Source organism: Armigeres subalbatus, chromosome 3, assembly GCF_024139115.2.
Source record: "Armigeres subalbatus isolate Guangzhou_Male chromosome 3, GZ_Asu_2, whole genome shotgun sequence".
NCBI lineage: Eukaryota > Metazoa > Arthropoda > Insecta > Diptera > Culicidae > Armigeres > Armigeres subalbatus.
In genome coordinates this window covers 165,940,524-165,960,406 of record NC_085141.1, presented here as the reverse complement: position 1 = coordinate 165,960,406, position 19,883 = coordinate 165,940,524, and the positions used below count along the sequence as shown (strand labels likewise).

The 19,883-nt window shown below is 38.4% G+C and overlaps 1 protein-coding gene across 5 annotated transcripts in view; it reads left to right on the top strand.

Annotated features, from left to right (window-relative positions):
- Nucleotides 1-17,636, top strand: part of LOC134220438 (protein couch potato) — a 549,209-nt gene extending 531,573 nt beyond the window's left edge. For 4 of the 5 annotated variants that reach the window (XR_009981901.1, XR_009981899.1, XR_009981902.1 and 1 more), the window contains one exon: nucleotides 9,418-17,636. The gene's annotated coding sequence lies outside the window, so the exon portion shown is untranslated. Of the gene's footprint in view, nucleotides 1-676; nucleotides 841-9,417 lie in introns of all 5 variants that reach the window. The other variant, XR_009981900.1, reaches the window with a different exon arrangement.
- The last annotated feature ends 2,247 nt before the right edge of the window (nucleotides 17,637-19,883 follow it).

Below are 19,883 nucleotides of genomic sequence, written 5' to 3'. Positions count from 1 at the left end.
GCAACACCAAACGCATTGTCTGAAGCGTGTAGATAGGTAATTGCAAGGTGAAGAAAGCCGTCAATTGCAACGTTATTTAACCCTTCATAAGGCAGTGACACCCACAAACCAACAAACAAAAAACGAAAAAGATATATTTTTTCGAAAAAGTATCAATTTTTTTCGAATTTTCTGTGTTAGATTATGTCGTGATTAACGTGATAAAATGCTTTATCTTACTTGTATAGGGTGGGTGTAGCAATTGTAGCCATACATAAGAACAACTGTTTTTTTTTTAAATAAGTAGAAGGCATGCGGGTCGACTTTATATATCAAGCGAAAGGTTTTACTTCCTGCTCCTTAGAACAGCTGTGAAAACCACATTAAAATTTGTTTGTAAATGATCGTATAGGGCGACTGGGCAAATCAACGATATGTACAAAGCCAGTTTTGTCCGTGGCTTTAGAATGTGAGACTTAAGCTGGCTACGCAAACCGTAGCCTACTTGCAACCGCTACACATCTTTTCACATCGCGGTTAACATCATTATCCAATGTAACGAGTGTTCCAAGATATAAGAATTCGTCGACAACCTCAAACCGCTTTCCATCCATTTCCACCTCGAGGCTAACATCGTTTGGACTGCCATGTTCTCTGCCAGTTTTGAAAAAGTTTATGATCCGCCCTTTTCTTTCAGTTTCCCTTTTAAAAGGCATGACAGCATCTTCCACTGGTCTGCGCTTAGGGATGAATGACCTTATGGGTTATTATCCCTCAAAAAAACAAACCAGAAGCAGAACCATCCACTGGTCTGCGATCTACAGCAACGATGTCGATGTCATCCACAATACTAAGGTGCATGTAAGTTTTATTGATGATGATTCGTACACTAGATCTTCTAATTACACCTTCCAAAGCTATGTTGAATAGCAGATGCTTCAATCCATCTAACGTCACGAACAAATCGGATGTCTCACCAGATATTCTGACACGCGATTTGGACCCATACAGCGTCGCACGAACCAGCCTAATAGTTCTTTCCGTTTCACTAAGTCGTACGCTGCCTTGAAATCCACAAACAGATTATGAGTACGCAAGTTGGATTCCCGGCACAATCGAGACTGTGCGCTTCCCAAGCAGCACGTGTTGAACGAATCTGGTCGCAGTAACCATATTGTGACTGAATCCGGTCAGATATAAGTTACTGTGATCGATTTGCAATGCATGTGCTGCTCAGGTTTCTTGTAAATAGGACATATGAAGTAGGGTGGTCTAACCGGTAGTACCGAAACCGGTAATACCGGTATTACTGGCCAATTTTGAGTACCGAAAATACCGGTATTGGTGAGGGAAAATACCGGTATTTTCGGTATTTAAATTTTTGCTGTCAGTATAAAAAAAATCACAAATAATTATCAGCAACATGTATTAGCTAAAGACTCACCGTGCAACAAACACTTTAAATAATTGAACGCGTGCATGAATCAATGTTTGCACAAGTAAGCATCATTGAAGACGTTTAAGGCTACTTTACAGCTCGGGAAAATTTTCCGCCGGATTTTGGTCCCCGTGCATTTTAAATGGGGTCTGGATTATGATTTTCTGTGCTCAAATCCCGAAAACATCGCATATGTAAAAATGCATGAGTAAAAAACCCGCGTACCAAACTCCCGAAGTGTGAGGCTACCTTTACGCTACAGCAAAAATCGATCACCATCGATCATCGTCATTAATCATACGTGATGCTTCATTCTCTTAGGTATCCGTCAAATTGCCAATGACTTTTTTCTTCAACGAACATTATTCTCATTGTCGAGAATCGTCGAAATTATAGTTCTCTAACGGAGAAAACTTGTGAAAAATAATTTAGGTAAGTGAAGTAATTCAAGTCCTTGAAGTTGTTCAAGCTGCTGTGAAACTGCTCTGCCGTGAAATCTGCACTCTATATGAAGCAACGTGGCGCTCCAATTTATGTTGGAGCAATTTTCAAACCAAGCCACAGAAATTGCCGTCAACCAAAGAACGAATTCAAGGGAGACGGTGAGAATACGTCGATCTTTTTGCTTTTTTGAATAATTCTGCCGTAAGGCAACTGATCAGAAACAATTAAGATATTTTCTTAATAGGCTCTCGACTGTTTGAATTTTACTAATACATTTTTTTGGCTTTCAGTCTTTACTGGCTATTAAAACGACATATTTCTTCTACGCCCGACGTTTCAATGGTTTATTCCATCTAACCCTTGAAAAAGATGGAATAAACCATTGAAACGTCGGGCGTAGAAGAAATATGTCGTTTTAATAGCCAGTAAAGACTGAAAGCCAAAAAAATGTATTATTAAGATATTTTCTTTAAGTCATCCAGAGCTACTTTGATTAAGCAAGCCGACGAGATATTAAAACGTATAATTATTCCTGATGCGAACGTTGAAGCTAAGACAACGACCACACCTGACGATCGGTTCGAAGAAGATATCTCTATGGATGATTTTTCTGGTTTATCGGTTAAAGAACAACTCGTGATAAGACTACAGCAGAGCAAAACACTTGTGGCAACTACGTTAACGCCAGGATCCTTGCAAGCAATCCATAAAGAATTCTCCTACTATGATTGAGGATAATCCTCCCGGAATCCAAAATAAATGCACTCGTGTTTTCAAAGGCCCATTCAAAACTCGGGCACGTATAACTGTTGTGTATGGCTTCCGTTTTGAAAGGGGTTCTGTTGAAAACGCTAGTGCGTCGAGTTTTGGATTCCGGGAGGATTGTCCTGAAGGGTACTTGACAACTCGTCTAACTTCGGTTGATGTGGATTGGGAAATGAATCACACAGTATGTTATGAATTTCTTTTTCCCAGCCAAACAAGCAATGAATTTGACATTTAAAGCTTGTCAATAAATATTGTTTTTCAACCAAAAGTCAAAATAAATAGTTTTTTTTTACATTTGCGAATTTTTTGTAAATATCGGTATTTCACCGGTATTACCGGTATTGACTCCACCAAATACCGATAACCGGTATTGGTTAAAAATGGCCAATACCGACCACCCTAGTTAGAATGTTGCAAATGAAACTATGAAACAACAATGAACGAAATTAGCCACCGTAATTACTTTCATATACTTACCTAACTTCGCGCCAAAGCAAAATTCTAAATAAATACAAAATACACAAAATTTCACACTTTTCAATAGTAATGACCTGTAATGACGAATAAGCATATCCAACAGAGCATACTTAATACAAATAGGGTAACGGGATGTAATGTTAGACCTGGATGCAACGTTGGCTCATCATGCAAATTAATCAATAATTCAACAATAATACATCGTTTTGTAGAGAGATATTTATCATGGCTTCTTTGAAAAAGTGTATCAAGCCCTGTTTGTCTGTCCGGTGACTAGCCAACCAGACGCAGCACGCGGGGAAATTCTCACAAAAAATGAAATATTTGACACTTCAATGACACTACTATCAGATGCAGAAAACAAAACCAGTTACAACCTTAGACAACCAGACACAGCATTTGATGAAAAAACCACAGACAACAGACGTTGAATTTTTTAATGCATGAATTAAACACTTGCCACGGGCGCTACTGCGTCCACAAATAAACTAGTTATTTATATTACGCAAGATTCATGCACTTCTTCAACTGATAAACTCAATAAACCTGCGTGAAAAATTGCTTTGACTTGGTTTGTTTGCAAAAACTTAAGTAGGCAGGCAGTGCAAGAGATTTTTCTTTTGCCTAATAAAGTAGTTTTTGGAATAGACTTACCTATTTTCGCACATTAGATGAACGGATAACAGTCCAACTATTTTAGCATTCATGTTAAATTCACTATTTTCATTGGTATAGTGAAATAATTAACAAAACTTTTTTGAACAATATTAGAACACTAGTTGCTAAAATTCGGGTGACGATTTTCATTTAAAGCAGCACATTATAATAGTGAATAATGTGAATAATGCGCCAACATTTCATGGGCCGAAAAAACATCTAACACCAGAGCCGATATTAGGAAAATTGGTCGAACATAAAGTCCATTTCGCACGAAACTTTTGATGGATTAAATAATAGATTTTTAACCATTATTGTTGTTTTTGAATACTTAGCGTAATAACCAAAAGTAAGAAAGGCATTTGGTGGCACAATAACGGTTAGATCTTCAATATATAAATATTTAAATTGATAAATGTGCTCAACCACAGCATAATAGGCCAAGGTTTGAGCCTTATACCCTATTTCCAGAAAGTAGGCGCTTTTGTATAGTAAAATCATTTGTTTATCATTGTCTCTGTGCTAAGCACAAGCAAATAAGGCCGGAGTGGCCTGTGCTGCACATAAAAGTCTTCTCCATTCAGCTCGGTCCATGGCTGCATGTCGCCAACCACGCAGTCTGCGGAGGGTCCGCAGATCGTCCTCCACCTGATCGACCCACCTTGCCCGCTGTGCACCTCGCCTTCTTGTTCCCGTCGGATCGTTTTCGACAACCATTTTCACCGGATTACTGTCCGACAACCCCTTCCAAAGCGATGTTGAATAGCAGACACGAGAGACCATCACCTTGCCGTAACCCTCTGCGCGTTTCGAAGGGACTCTAGAAATCCCCTGAAACTCGAACTACGCACATCACCCGATCCATCGTCGCCTTGATCAACCGTATCAGTTTATCCGAAAATCCGTTTTCGTGCATTAGCTACCATCGCTGGTTCCGATCGATTGTATCATATGCGGCTTTGAAGTCGACAAATAGATGATGTGTGGGCACGTTGTATTCGCGGCATTTCTGCAATACCTGACGTACGGCGAACACCTGATCCGTGGTAGAGCGTTCACTCATAAATCCCGACTGGTACTGCCACACGAACTCTCTTGCAATTGGCGTAAGTCGGCGGCATAAAATTTGGGAGCGTACCTTGTAGGCGGCGTTCAGCAATGTGATTGCGCGGTAGTTGCCACAATCCAGCTTATCGCCCTTTTTGTAGATGGGACCCACGACACCTTCTATCCACTCCTGCGGCAGAACCTCATCCTCCCAAACCTTGATAATCACCCAGTGCAGCGCTCTAGCCAGTGCCTCACCACCGCGTTCAAACAGATCTTCTGGTAGTTGGTCAACTCCAGGGGCTTTGTTGTTTTTCAGCCAGCCGATCTCCTCCTGGATTTCCTGGAGATTCGGAGCTGGAAGTCGTTTGTCCTGCGCACGTGCTCCTGTTCTTAACCATACCGCCACCGTTGTCTGCCACTCCGCCATTCAGGTGCTCTTCGTAGTGCTACCGCACTACCTTTGGATCACCTCACGCTCGTTTGTGATAAGGTTCCCGTTTATGTCCTTATACACATCGGGCTGTGGCTCGTGGCTCTTTACATGGACGGTTTAACTTCTCATAGAACTTTCGTGCGTTATTAGCACCTCCGAAAAAAATGAGTTTTGTCTGTTCCGCGCCCGTTTGTATCGTGCCTCATTCGCCCTCGTGCAGTGTTACAGCAATCTTGCCCATGCTGCATTCTTCTCCTCAACTAACTGCTCACATTCGCTGTCATACTCAGTCGTTTCTCTGATCCGGGAGCACCGTGCCTAGTGCAGCGGTTGCGGTGCTTCCAATGGCGGATCGAATAACTCTCCAGCCATCTTCAAGAGACGCTGCGCCTAGTTGCTCTTCCATTGAGAGTGCCACTTCCAGCTGTTGCGCGTAGTCTTGGGCTAGTCTTCCGTCTTGTAACCGCCCAATGTTAAGCCGCAGCGGACGACTCCGACGCGTGGTGTACACCGTCGAGAGTTTTGAGCACAGACATACTGCAACGAGGTACTGGTCGGATTCAATATTCGCACTGCAGTAAGTGCGGACGTTCGTGATGTCGGAGAAGAATTTGCATTCGATTAGAACGTGGTCGATTTGGTTTACCGTTACTTGATTAGGTGATTTCCATGTGGCCTTGTGAATATTCTTGCGGAGAAAGAAGGTGCTTCGGACTACCATTCCGCGGGAGACTGCAAAGTTTATGCATCGTTGGCCGCTGCCGTTCGATACGGTATGCTGACTATCCGGTCCGATGACCGGTCTATACATTTCCTCCCTTCCTACCTTAGCGTTCATGTCACCGATGACGAATTTGACGTCCCGCAGTTAGCACCCATCGTATGTCTGCTCCAGCTGTGCATAGAACGCTTCTTTCTCGTCGTCGGGTCTCCCTTCGTGTGGGCAGTGCACGTTGATGCTGCTATAGTTGAAGAAACGGCCTTTTATCCTCAGCTTGCACATCCTTGCGTTGATTGGCTGCCACCCAATCAAATGTTGGCGCATCTTGCCCAGCACTATGAAGCCGGTTCCCAGCTCGTTGGTGGTGCCACAGCTTTGGTAGAAGGTAGCCGCTCGATGCCCGCTTTTCCACACTTTCTGTCCTGTCCAGCAGATTTCCTGCACCGCTACGACGTCGAAGTTGCGGGAATGTAATTCATCGTAGATTATCCTGTCGCAACCTTTTGGTTGTTTTAAAGGCGGCTTATTCGCCCTGCGCAAACCAACCCAACTACTGCTTCTGCCTCATACGCAGGAGGTCGTGGGTTCAATCCCAGGTCCGTTCCATTCTCCTACTTTGTATCTTTCTCTATATTTCTCATGTTCTAGCAATCGCTAGAACTGGAAATGGACTTCCATACCGTTTCCATTACTATTCCTACACTGACAAAAATCCAATCATATCCATTATGTATGGCACACATAAATTTTGACTATAGCATTTCCCACATAACGGCTATGTGAATTCGCATATCATGTATGTGGAAACACACATAACCGTTATTAACTTATAACCTTTATGTGGATTCCCCTATAGCAGGTGATTATTAACTCACACATAACATTTATTTGTAAATTTCTTTAGATTTTTGCCAATAAAAATGTGTGGATTTTTATTAGTGTATACCTTCAACTTGAGTATTCTAACAGTAATCTGCTAGAATTGGGAATGAACTATAGAGCTCGTTTCCTACATCCAATTAGAAATTCCATCAGTTGCCTTCTCCTATCTATCACATTGGCAGCTCGTTAACCAAGACGGACCTCTGCCTCTCGAACCTAACCCAAAAATTCCAACAAATTCCGCATGAACTCGTGGCAAGTGCAGAGGTATATTCGGCTTGCAGTGGGCGAGTGATTGCATCATCATTTCCTCCCCCTTCCCTACATTGACTTGCATTCTGACGTGGCAGGCGCCAGTATGACCTAACAAATGAGATCACCGGTAGAGTAGAGTGGGGCAAGAGTACGCACTTAGTTTTCAATCGATCATGTGGCCCTTCTGAAGCAAGCTTCTGCATATCAAATCAGTGTCGATGATTCATATACTCTTCCTTTATGTTACCCAGTGAAAAAAATATTGAAATTATTGAGATTCGTTTTAGTAGAACCCTTATTGCAAGACAAGTGAAAAACGCACTCTTACCCCACCGGTGGGGTGAAAGTGCGCATCGGGTGGGGTAAGAGTACGCATTTATTAAATCATGTGCTTTAAGTATATATTAACACAAATAAGAGTTAATAACATTTAATTGATGTTTAATGAGCATATATTAGGCAATGTTTAAAGATTACGTAACTCTTGAAGGGGGAGGGGGTCCTAATAATGTGTACTTTCATACGAAAAACCATTGTTTTTTATATATACAAAAAACTACAGAGGTAAAAATATATATCACGTTTCGCGTGGCGTATTCAAAGGCATTTTCCTTAAAAAAAAGTTCACCAATCACGTAACGGAAAATTTGGCTATTTCATCACCCCTCCCCCCTATCTTACACTATTTGTATGAATCCTCTAAAAATTATATGGATCGTCACAAATCTCACAACCCCTCCCAGCTAAACGCTGCGTAATTTATGAATGTTTCTTATTCAGAAGAAATTGTGTTTTCGTACTATGTTTAGGTGTACAATACAATTTCATTATTTCGCTTCAGTGCTTTGTTCGCTAAGTCTTTTCTAACACCGAATTACTTCAACTTATCCTAAAAACTTGTGATAATTTCGAATTCTGTCCCTTTTTTCTTAGTTGTGGATCTTTACGCTTTGGAAGAAGTCTTATTTCGGCCGGAGATACGGGTTTGACATCATAACTTGAAGATTCATATGCGTACTCTTGCCCCACCGATTCCTGCGTACTTTTACCCCACAGTCCCAAAAATGATTCAAGTAATGGTTTTGACTTCTTGGAAAACCAACCGGATTTGTGTTCTGTACCATAAAGTACTCTATACAATAGGTTATCGAAATGGTATAATGTTCACCTGATTGAACGTATATATGGTAATGAAATATTAGTTGCGGAAATCCAATTATTTTTAGCAAAATGACCAAAAAGTTATCTAACTCCATATCTCCCTTGTTGTTTATTCAAATCGTTTACAATTACGCATGATAATAGTTGGCCAGAATACCTGCCAAACTGATGCAGTGTTGCTAGTTTATCTTTTTTATTACTTCAAAAAATCGAAAAACGTACTCTTACCCCACGCGCACTCTTGCCCCACTCTACTCTACTTGTACATTGAAGATGTGTGCTAGTCCCAAGCAAACATCTGTTGGTTCCCTGTGCAAGAACAGCTGATCTGGTCATAATGGAGTAGCAACTACGAGCAGTCAATCAAGCTCAAGCTTAGCTCAAGCTTTATCAGTGTTGCACTACCACAATCACAATTTTTCAACGTATGGAAAGAGACAGACGATACATCGCCGGTGGTAAACCATTCAGAGAGCTCTTTTCATCTCCCAATTTGTCTTGAGCCTTAAGTAATCAAAAAGATTATGCGTTGGTGGCCGACCCAGCCCCACTTCCGTTCCCGAATCGCAGTTGTTGTGGGCTTCCGGTGACAACGACGATAGAGCTCTTTGTATCACAGGTATATGTCAATGAACACATGTAGTAGCCTTTGAGTGTTCTCCACTGATACACACCATGTTGCACTGGAGTACAGCCGCACAGATTTCATATTAGAATAGAAAATTCGGATTTTGATGTACTGACTTATCCCAAATATTTGCCAAACTCGCAAACCCAGTCTTTGACTTCTTGATTCGTGCACCTATGTCGATGACTTTGGAAGCTTTCAACATCCTCTACCAATCAATCCCGGTGGAAATAAAAGTCCGAAATTTTCTCATTTTTGTGCAATCCAAATTCTGATTATAGTATATTCATAGGGTTTTAATATTTGTATTCATTTTTTATGTAAAATATAATCAACTTACTCGCATGTTATCAAACGTCTCTTCACCTGCACTCGAAAATGTAATAAAGTAAATTTTCATACCACATATTCATGATCAGTGAGGTATTAGAAAACGTCAACGGTTTTTAATTGTATCTTTATCGTTCACCATCATATTCAAGAAAAAACAAATCTAGCAGTTCACATACTATTTTTATTTTCAGGGGAGCGGGTATGGAGCCAAGAATGGAACATCATTTGGGGAAGAAGAGTGAACGAATCGATCTCAACACTTACTTGATGGCTACAACTTGACCCCATCAGCAGCAGCAGCAACAGCAACAATATCAGCAACATAATCATCATCAGACAACAACAGTTATCAACAACTCCTACATCAACGCAGCTAACGGAAACGGACTGGGGTTTGATATCAGTAACGGCATATCGGCTGGACGTTTCAACAATGTAAACAACAACAACAGCAGCAACAACGGACTCTACGCGATTGCTGTTCCACAGCCCCGAGCGTGAACTTCGACAGCGTCCTTCCGGTGGAAAAGAAAACAAAACTGTGTATAACTCGAAACTGTGAGAATAATCACAGACCGTTTGTTTAACCAATTTATCCTAGAGGAAATCATTTAGTTGAAGTGTGTAAATGTGATAAATGAAGACCATGTTTGGCCCCCCAATTGAACCATAATGTGCCCTAGAACGATTTTTATACGAAAGCTACGTTGAACTGTTTTAATTTCCTTCTCGGTTACACCTGTTATCAGCCTATTGCTTTTCCGTTGAACCGTACTTACTACAAATATACAATTCGAGTAATGGAACTATGGTGAAGCTCCCTTTGGAAACGATTGCACCCAAACGTGCAGACACACAAAAATAAAATATGTGATTAGGGTTTCAAAACGTTGCAGTTATTTTTTAACGAGACAATGGAAAAGTCAACAAACAAACGGTAGTTCGTAGGAAGACGGCTAATAAGCAATAACAAAACTAATTGTAAATGAAAATATCCATGCATATCAAAGATTTTTTAAAATCGACAAAGATGGGAACGATAGTTTGTAAAACTAAACACATAGTTTCGTAAGGACGCATACTGTAGTGGAAACAAACTGCTAGGCAATATTCGGGGCATGCTAAAACCCAAGATCCGTTTCCGGCAGAGCAGATTGGGTAGGAGATTTCTTTTGTTGACATTTATAAAATTAAATCAAGCGGCATTATCATCAATCGATTATCTAACGTTGGAATAGTCGTACTAAACAAGTAGCATAGGCAAGCGCCAGATGCTTTGCTTGGAATAGCAGTTATTGAACATGTGTTTCAGACAATGGCATTGCTCTTCATCAAAAGTAATTTTTATCCAAAAAGAAAATTTATTCAAAACTAAATTTAACGTTATCATCAACATAAGCTAAAGTTAGTGAAGTAAGAATACCATCACAAGCCCTTGGCACAAACTTGCCCGGTAGAAGTGGGCGATTTGGTGCAAACTGGAATCTGTCAAAAAAGCAAGACCAGAAGTCAACAGAATACGCAAAGTTACCGTCAATTATATAAAATAGGACACCAAAGAGACGCATCAGTTCCTATCCAGCATCAATCGTGCAGAGGGAACGGGGCAGTCAATCATGTTGAAATTACGGAATCAAGCAACATAGAAGCTATAAGTACCAAAGTAAGCTTGCGTTCTAATGGAAACCCATCAACGACATCCTGTTTTGCATCAAAAGTCCGCTTCCGGTGTAGAAGCTTGCTGTCAGGGGCATTACGGAAACATTATTTGTATAGGATTATCCCTTGTATGTAAAGAATGAAGTACCGGGTGAGCGGTCTTAACATAGCAATAAGTAGTGAAACTTTTTTCGGTGTTTGATTCTGTGAGTGAATTTGCTTCTGTGAGAACATCTCTCGTAAAGAACATCTCAAAAAATCTACAGTTGAGGCAAGGTGGAGAATTCAGATTAGTGCACGTAGATAACAACTCTTTTGCTAAAACCATGTGGTGAAAACATGACAAATTCAAAAGTTGAAGTTTGGGTGTTTGAAGACGTGCATTAGTCTGTTTTCCAGGCAGCAGTGCTGCCAGACAATTGGGATGGAAAAGAGCTGAGATAGCAGAACAAGGAAAGGAAAATTTCAACGAATGTTTCAAAATCAGAACAACTGCTAGAATGCGAAACAGTGGAAGAGAAAATGAAGGCGCAAGAAGAGAAAAATCATTCCGTCCAATACAGTGTGTAGTTAAATCGGATGAGTATGGATCTGTTTTCAAGACGACAATCTGTATCTTGATCCGGCCCCCAGAGGTTAGTGCGATCGAGAATCTTGGAACGGTTTCCGATGCGGTGCGGTGGCTTCGATCGTTGATTGGGACATCCATCCAGACGAGCCGCACCAATGTTCCTGGAGCCTACTTCTGCGAGGGAGCAAAATGAATACATATCAGCTTTGGGTTAAACATTACATTGTAAGGAAAGTGACATAGCTTAGGAAACAAACGTTAGCTTGTAAGTAAACTTTATCGTCTAACTGCTCTAGGGACATCCAGCAGCAACTTTTATCATCTCTGGCAAACATACACAAAACATAAAAATAATTGAAAAAAAAATTACAAAAAGTGATGCTTATGTTGACAATGATTTGTCTCTCAAATTTTAAATTGAATACTAGGGCTATACACTTGAACATAGTGAATAAGATGGGGATGTAGCTTGAATGAATGTAATTGTAATAAAAATATGTGATAAAAGATTTAGCAAAACGATGTTGGGCTGCGTTTCGCCGCCAAGTGAAATCAGGACGGAACAATTAAATGTTCGAGTCTTGCGGCTTCAGCGGCACGGTTTGTAGTTTGTCAACAAAAAAACTATTCATGATATATCTAATTGCAAAGTCCGATTTTATCAACACACGCAAACAAATAGATATATTGTTTCACTTGTTTATATGTACACGGCGCAATGAGTGTAGTTGTAACTTTGAGTAACCAAAAGATATCGTTTCATACGACCTAGGAGTGTTGACATAAATATCATATTTAGTGGTTTAGTTTTAAGTGTCCCCATACAGGAGAATTTTGTCTAGCGATCTTTTTCGAGGATGTAGTATAAATATCAGATTATTAATCAAACTTCAAATGCCTTCTAGCTTTATTTTTTATCTACTTGTTGACTATATGCCGTCTTTTTAAGGCTAAGTTGTATCTGTCCGGTTCTTGGGTTTGATCTTATCAGTTCAGCAACTATCATGAAAACGAATCGAAATGATCCACAAGATGCATGCAAACTAGACTAAATGAACAAAATAAACAAATTATTCTATGGGAAAAAAGTGTTACGATAAATCAACAATTCAAACATATCAATTTCGTGCCCGATCATATTGAAGAGAAATTTATTGATGAAAAGTAAGCATATATTAAACCGTAGCTGACGAAGAAATATAATATATTAACTATACATTTACGACTACATTGAACAAAATGGAAGTATCACCTAAACAATTAAAGAAAAAAAAAGTACGCTGAAAATGTCTACAATGTGAAACAAACAACTAATATTGATGTATCTGTTCAAACAATATGATAGGATCTACCAATTAACAAAACGATTCAGAACGAAAACACGTACTACCTTTCGGCTGTCATTGTTTCCCCTATGCTAGAATCGCAATATGGAGCAGGTTTTTACTTTACATGGACCCGACGTTACTGTCCCTTACTGTCTTTTTAGTTCTCTTGAACAGTCTCAGTTTTATTAAACAAACATTTTACGAGTGTTGACGCTATTCAAATCATGTTCTGCATCTCTGTTTTTGCCCAGAACGATGAAACAAATTGATGAAAGAATATATTTAAAAAATGGAAAAGAAATAATGTAAATAGATTCATTTTAAGAGATTGGAATTATGGAATACTTTTTTTTGAAAAATGTTTCTAGAGTTTATTGAGCAGAGTTTTTTTGTCCTGGAATTTCGACTTTGTACTAACAGACGAAAACCAGAATTTCCGTCATTCGTATTTTTCTTGTCTTTAGTAAAAAATTTATCCAATGTTCAATGATTCAACACAGTTGTGACTGTTTTCTGTGAAAAAACAGAGCTGTATGGAGCCTGATGAATCCTTTGGATTCCAATGGATCCTCAGAAGCCATTTCAGCAGTGCAACTTTTCTTTGTTTTTCAAGACCCGAAATCATACGATGAATTTGATTTTTCACAAACAATATTTGTACATGCCAAATTTTTGATTCAAAAATCCACCAAATTTTACTTATAATAAAATGGGATTGTTTTTAAACACATATTTTGCGTTCATGTTCGTGAAAATGTTTGGCTAGAGTCTAATTGTCGATCACTCTACTGCCGCAACTGCGCCTCCGGAGAGTTTTAGGCGCGCTAATGAAAGCATTTTCCAACATTTTCGGATAAAGTACCCAGCGGAGTACTAACAACATTCAGGGCAGACCCTATGCCTTAAGAAGAATTCAGGATTTAGCGTGAATTTGTATAAACAATATAAAAAAACAATAGTTGCGTAAAAAGACCTTCTGATCTTTTTTTTTGTTTGATATTAAAATGTTCTATTTTGCTTTTGCTTTACTAAAATAAATTGATCGGATTCTTATATCAGAAATCCTATAAGTACTAAAAAAAATTGAAGAAGACAAGATATTGTTTCTATGAATCTCCTCTAAATCTCATGAGCTCAGAAAATGGAGATTTATTTTAAATAAACAGAAATTTTACGGCTATTTTGTAAAAAATACTCTATTCTTTGACAGTCGAACATGGTTGTGTAGTTTGTCAAATCTCGTCAAAAAAACAAACAATGTCAGATAAATGTGAAAATTTCAAACTTCGAGCTTCATTAGATATTTAAATTCGTGATTTTGACAATCAAATTTTTCCTTCTTTTCCTTACAAATACGGTGCTCCATCATTTATGAAATAAAATGAGAAGTATGAGAAATAAAGATAATGAGGGAATATGACACTCCTAGTTTCGATTCTAGTATGATATTCTAGTTGTTATTTTTTTATCGTTTCTGAAACCGAATTTGAAGAAGATAAAAATTAACCAAAGATAAGTGTGTTTTTTATTATTTAAATTATTTATTTATTCCAAAGCCGATGCTTATTTATTTTATTCCTGCTAATTTGCTGTCTTTTATAGTAACAAACGATGAGTTTATATATTTTTTATTTTCTAGTAGTACTACCAAAATATATTAGGAATAATAAGCATTACAGTGAAAATATTTAGCTATAGCGTATGTAGTACAATGGTAAAATCTAGACAAAACATAGAATGATGTTGATTAATTAACTGAAACTGATATCAAGCTATTTGGACAACTTATGAGTAACAGAAAAAATGACCAGCGAATAAAGGGAAATAACGCTGTGTTGACATCAGTTTGTCAATAATTGGGAAAATATTATCAACTTGCCACCTATTTTCGAAATCCCACTCCTTACTGACTTCCGCTCAGTACGAGAGATAAATAATAATAAATAGCCTGCAAGCTAACCGAACAGCAAATACAAGCAATTAATCTACGCTATCTCACTTGTTTTGTTTGAACACGTAACAGATTCGATATAACTTACAAGAAAACATTAAGAAAATCGTGCAACATCGCAAACAAAAACATTGAACAAATTACCTAATGAGAAACTGTTATCGTTAATTAAAGAGCAAAGATGAACGAGAGAACACAAAAGAAGACAATTCTACCAAAAACGCCTTCAGCGACATCTACAAACTCGTAGCTGAGACTTTTACCTAGTCAAAATATTATTTTTATAAACTTGAAACAAAAAAACAATAAAACCCCAAAATATTACAACGGCCGCAACGGCGAACGGGCTCCGATCTGAAGCAATTTTGAGCACAATTTTCATCGCTTCTCAGCTTTCAGTTTTCGACTGGTTTCTCCCAAACACTAGCGAAACTAAATTTCGAATTTCCCTATCACGCAACGCATTCGATCCCATGAGAACGGTCACGCTCTTCACCCTGGCAACACTTCTCTCCTCTTTTCCCACACTCACACTTAGGACGCATGCAAGCACAGCCGATTCGAACGCCAGAGTACCGCTCCATCGGGTGTCGCACCAATACACGTTCACAGACACGCAGCAAGCGCCGGGTAACGCAACTACTGCGCGAGTAAATAACAAAGCAAGCTACTGAATTGATCGTTTTTGTTTTCTTGTGATTATCGAATATGCACACAAACACACATACACGTCATAGTGAGGACACACCGACACACACAAACACTCATTCACGGGCACATGGTTGAACCGTAAAAATAAGCACAGAGTTTAGTAAAGAGGTGATGGGATCGTATCAGTTGACAGCAACTGCACATCCGCACTCCAATCAACAAAAAAAAATTTCGTCATTTTAATGGTGCACAATGTTTCTGTTTTCAGTTTTTCCTCTGACTTTCACTCACTTGTCACTGGTTTACACTTTGTTGTTTTCCGTTTTGATTATTCACTTTTCAGTTGAATTAGATGCTTTCTTGTTGAACATTGAAATGATTTCGATAATAATTTTAACTGTACGATATATAAACAAGAGGAAATTTTTGACAAATATTTTTATCTATTCTTAAAAAGTGATAAAATATATTGAAAAAAAAGAAGGAAAGGAAATAATATTGAAACTTTTTATGGGAATCTTATATATAATTGTAATAGAACCTAGAGCAAAACAAAAATGGTTAAGCATCAGACGAAGAAGCAAGTAATAAATTAAATTAATGTATAACTAATAAGCGGACAAACAGCAGAGAACGCGCGCTGAAGAGAATCTCAAGCAAAAGCTAAACGCAGAAAGCGAAAGAGAATCTTTCAAGACGAATGTGATTAACGTTTTTCCTTTTAAGCTAGAATTCGTTCCAAAGATTTTTCCCTTTACTTTTAGAATTTTAATCTACACGTGTTTTTCCTTTGATTTTTGACATAAGTTTTATGACGTTCCTATGTGTACTGTTCAGTAACCGCCGACGATTGAGTAGAATGGTTTCAAAACGAGACATTTCTTTTGATCTCTCCCCGACGAATACTTATTTGTATACCGACTGACACGAAAGTCTTTGCCCTCTCTGAGAGGTTTCTTATAGCGCACCATTATCTACGCTGCTTTCCAGAGCGCAATCCTCACTCGTCGCTGTCGATCTCTGGTAACACTGGAACGTCACATCACTTGATTATTGTGCACTGTTATTGTTTTAATAGAAAAAATCCTCTAATCGAAACTACTGTTCTGAATTGTTAACCATAAGTTTGTGATTTTCTCTCACCGTCTATACACAAAGAAAATTATTTTCAATCATATTATGGTTTCTTGAGCACTTTACTTAAATTGTTTACGTACTAATGAAAAACTTTTTTTCTATTGAAAATATTCAACGTCAGGTTTGTGTTTCTTTGTCGAAATTCCGTTAGCATTACCTTTAGTTATCTATTTCTTTTTCTCAGAAAACATACAATTCAGAACAGGAATGGCCTTAAATACAATTTTTAAAGAAGAAATATAATATTAATAATTAATGCAACATAAAGAAAACAAGGATATTTAAATTGATTTTTAAAGTTTTAACGAAAACGAAAAGAAAATTCAATTAAAATACATAAACATGAAATAATACTTCGTAACATTAAATACCAAACGATACACAAAAAAATCACTCAACAACAAACAGAAACATCAACAAGAAAAAATACAATAGCAGTTTACGAATACGGATCAACGCAACCATGTTACAATTTACTATTAACAGAGAGACAGGCAAAACCCAAATAAAACAATGAACTAGACAATGTTGTATTCGAAAAATTTAATGTCCCATTATCCCAGACCTCAATGCTTGATTAATAAAACGGCGTGAAACATGCGAATTAAATATGCTAAAACATGTTGACATCAAAATCCATTCCAACTTCAAACTAATACTGCAGCATGTGGTATCCGTGATATAGAACAAATCAACGCCGTATTATTGGAAAATCCAAAAATGGGTTGCTCGGAATAAACAATCTCAAACGGAGACAACAAACAATGGAAACATCTCGGAACGTGTAGACTACCTGATTTTCACGACACGCAAAAACAGACTAGAGAGAAAAAAAACCAACAGAGCCCAATAGAATGGACGATACGCGCACATTCTCAAAACACAACATTGTGTGAGTGGGTGTGGGTGTTTGTATGAGCACTATCCCGCCTGCAATATGGCAAACAGGATTAACGAAAAAGGCAAGACGCTCGAAATAAATGAGTAACAGAAAACAAAATGATGATACACTGTACTAACTATCAAATGCTAGATATAATTAACATTGTATAGGGTCCAAAGGTGGGGAAAGTAATGAATTAAATTACAAGTAAATAAAGTATGTAATAACAATACGAGTGTGTTAAGATAGTGTTCCAAATATCCGAAATTGTCTTAAAAAATAGAGTGTCTGCTCACATTTCCATCTTTTATCTTTTTTTGACACCCTGGGCGCAAAGTGTATTCATTGTATACATTGTACTTGCCATACAAAATATATACTCATGGCATGGCGGGCATTTTTACATCTAAACAGATAACACTGAATCAACAATTTGACGCCATAATACACGGTTCGAGGCCGCATCTCTCCATCCTCGAATGCGCCCCACGCTCGCCAAGTCGTTTTGCACCTGGTCTGCCCACCTCGTTCGCTGCGCTCCAAGTCGTCTCGTACCTGCCGGATCGGAAGCGAACACCATCTTTGCAGGGTTGCTGTCCGGCATTTTTGCAACATGCCCTGCCCATCGTACCCTTCCGGCTTTAGCTACCTTCTGGATACTGGGTTCGCCGTAGAGCTGGGCGAGCTCGTGGTTCATTATTCACCGCCACACAACGTCTTCTTGCACACCGCCAAAGATGGTCCTAAGCACCCGTCGCTCGAACACTCTGAGTGCTTGCAAGTCCTCCTCGAGCATTGTTCATGTTTCATGTCCGTAGAGGACTACCCTGCCGCTAACCGCAAGCCGAGCACATCTGTAAAAACGTGCAAATGAGAAAACTGCTTGCAAAGTTTTTGTAATTTTTCTCGTCAAAAATTGTGTACATTTAAGTAAATTTGATAAGCTCTAAACGTCACAGACCAAAGATTGAATATTTAATGGATCATATAAGTGGCTAGAAAGTGAAAAACTCACTTGCCGTGCTGATAATCGCAATGTGACTGACTTGCGATTACTTTTCATCTCAATGAGAAAAGTAATCGCAAGTCAGTCACATTCCGTCAAGTAAAGCTTAAATTTGTAAAAAAAAATATACTGCTCTAACATCAAATACGGTGAAGCATGCAATCTGAACATTTTGAAACTCTTGGATGCTTAGAAAGCCCATATCGCAGATTTTTGTGATATCGTGATTATAGGCGTTATAGGCATAATATAATGTTGGTAATGTACTGCCGCTAACCGCAAGTCAGACTTATCTGTATATGGACGCCATATCCAGATAAGTCTGACTTGCGGTTAGCTGCAGTGTAGTATCGATATCAAAACTCAACAAGTATTTCTTTCCGTAACAATATGAATGTACTTCATTTCCCGCTTAAAAATGAAGGAAAACTTATATGCTACACACCTTTGAACGGAAACTTTCCCACAAAGTTTAATTAGTAACCAAGTTGTTCAAACTTATTATGTCAAAAATTAAATTAAGGTTAAACTGATAATCTTTGAGGTTCCCGTGATTTTAAAGAAAGAATTGTTTTACAAAAAGGCTACCCAAGCAGCACAAATTGTTTCACTACTGAACATTTCACTGTCTTTGCGTATGTGCCATCAAATATAACCCGCTTGCAATCTAAAAAGCGCAAGAGGTTAGGCGTACTACAGCGGAAACAAATAAAATAAAAATATAAAACTGGATTCGATTTATGGATCTTGTGATCGATAGTCCTTCTCTCTACCACAGCACCATTCAACACTTCGAAGGGACTGCATGTTGACTCACCATAAAAACCATACAATTATGAAGTTTGGTACACGGATCTCAAAAGAGTGTTTGAAATTCTATATGAATTTCTGTAGAAAAAAAGTTTGTTGAAATCTGCTGATGATTTATTACAAGTTTATAAAAAGTCTTAGTTATTGGAAGTCCAATGTAAAACCAAAATCATCCCTAAGTCCACATATCTTATCCGAAATAAGACCCGGAACTTCAGAGCATTCTTGAACGGTCATAAGATTTCTAAGTAATTCGTAGCGATCCATATAAATTTCTGAGGATTTCTGAAAGTTAATGATCATTTCTTGAAATTAGCGACTTTGATTTTTTCTGATTCATGATAGTTTGCAGGACGTATCTCATGCTTCTTAGTGATCCAGCTACATCATTTTCGTTACTTGTAACTTTGTTCCACCCATGTTTTGGGATGTGGACGCGTCTGTAAGCATGAATTTCATTGGTTTTTGCATTCATTGGAAAGAGGAGAACACTGCTGAAAATACAAATAGTAGTTATTTTATTGTACATGATTCTATTAGCTGATCAATCTGTTGATAAAATCATTCTCAGATTTCAAATTGCGCTCACCGAACAAACTTTTTTTTTGCTATTTTGAAGGATAGCATCGCGACTTATATGAATAACATTCGGAAAGGCGAC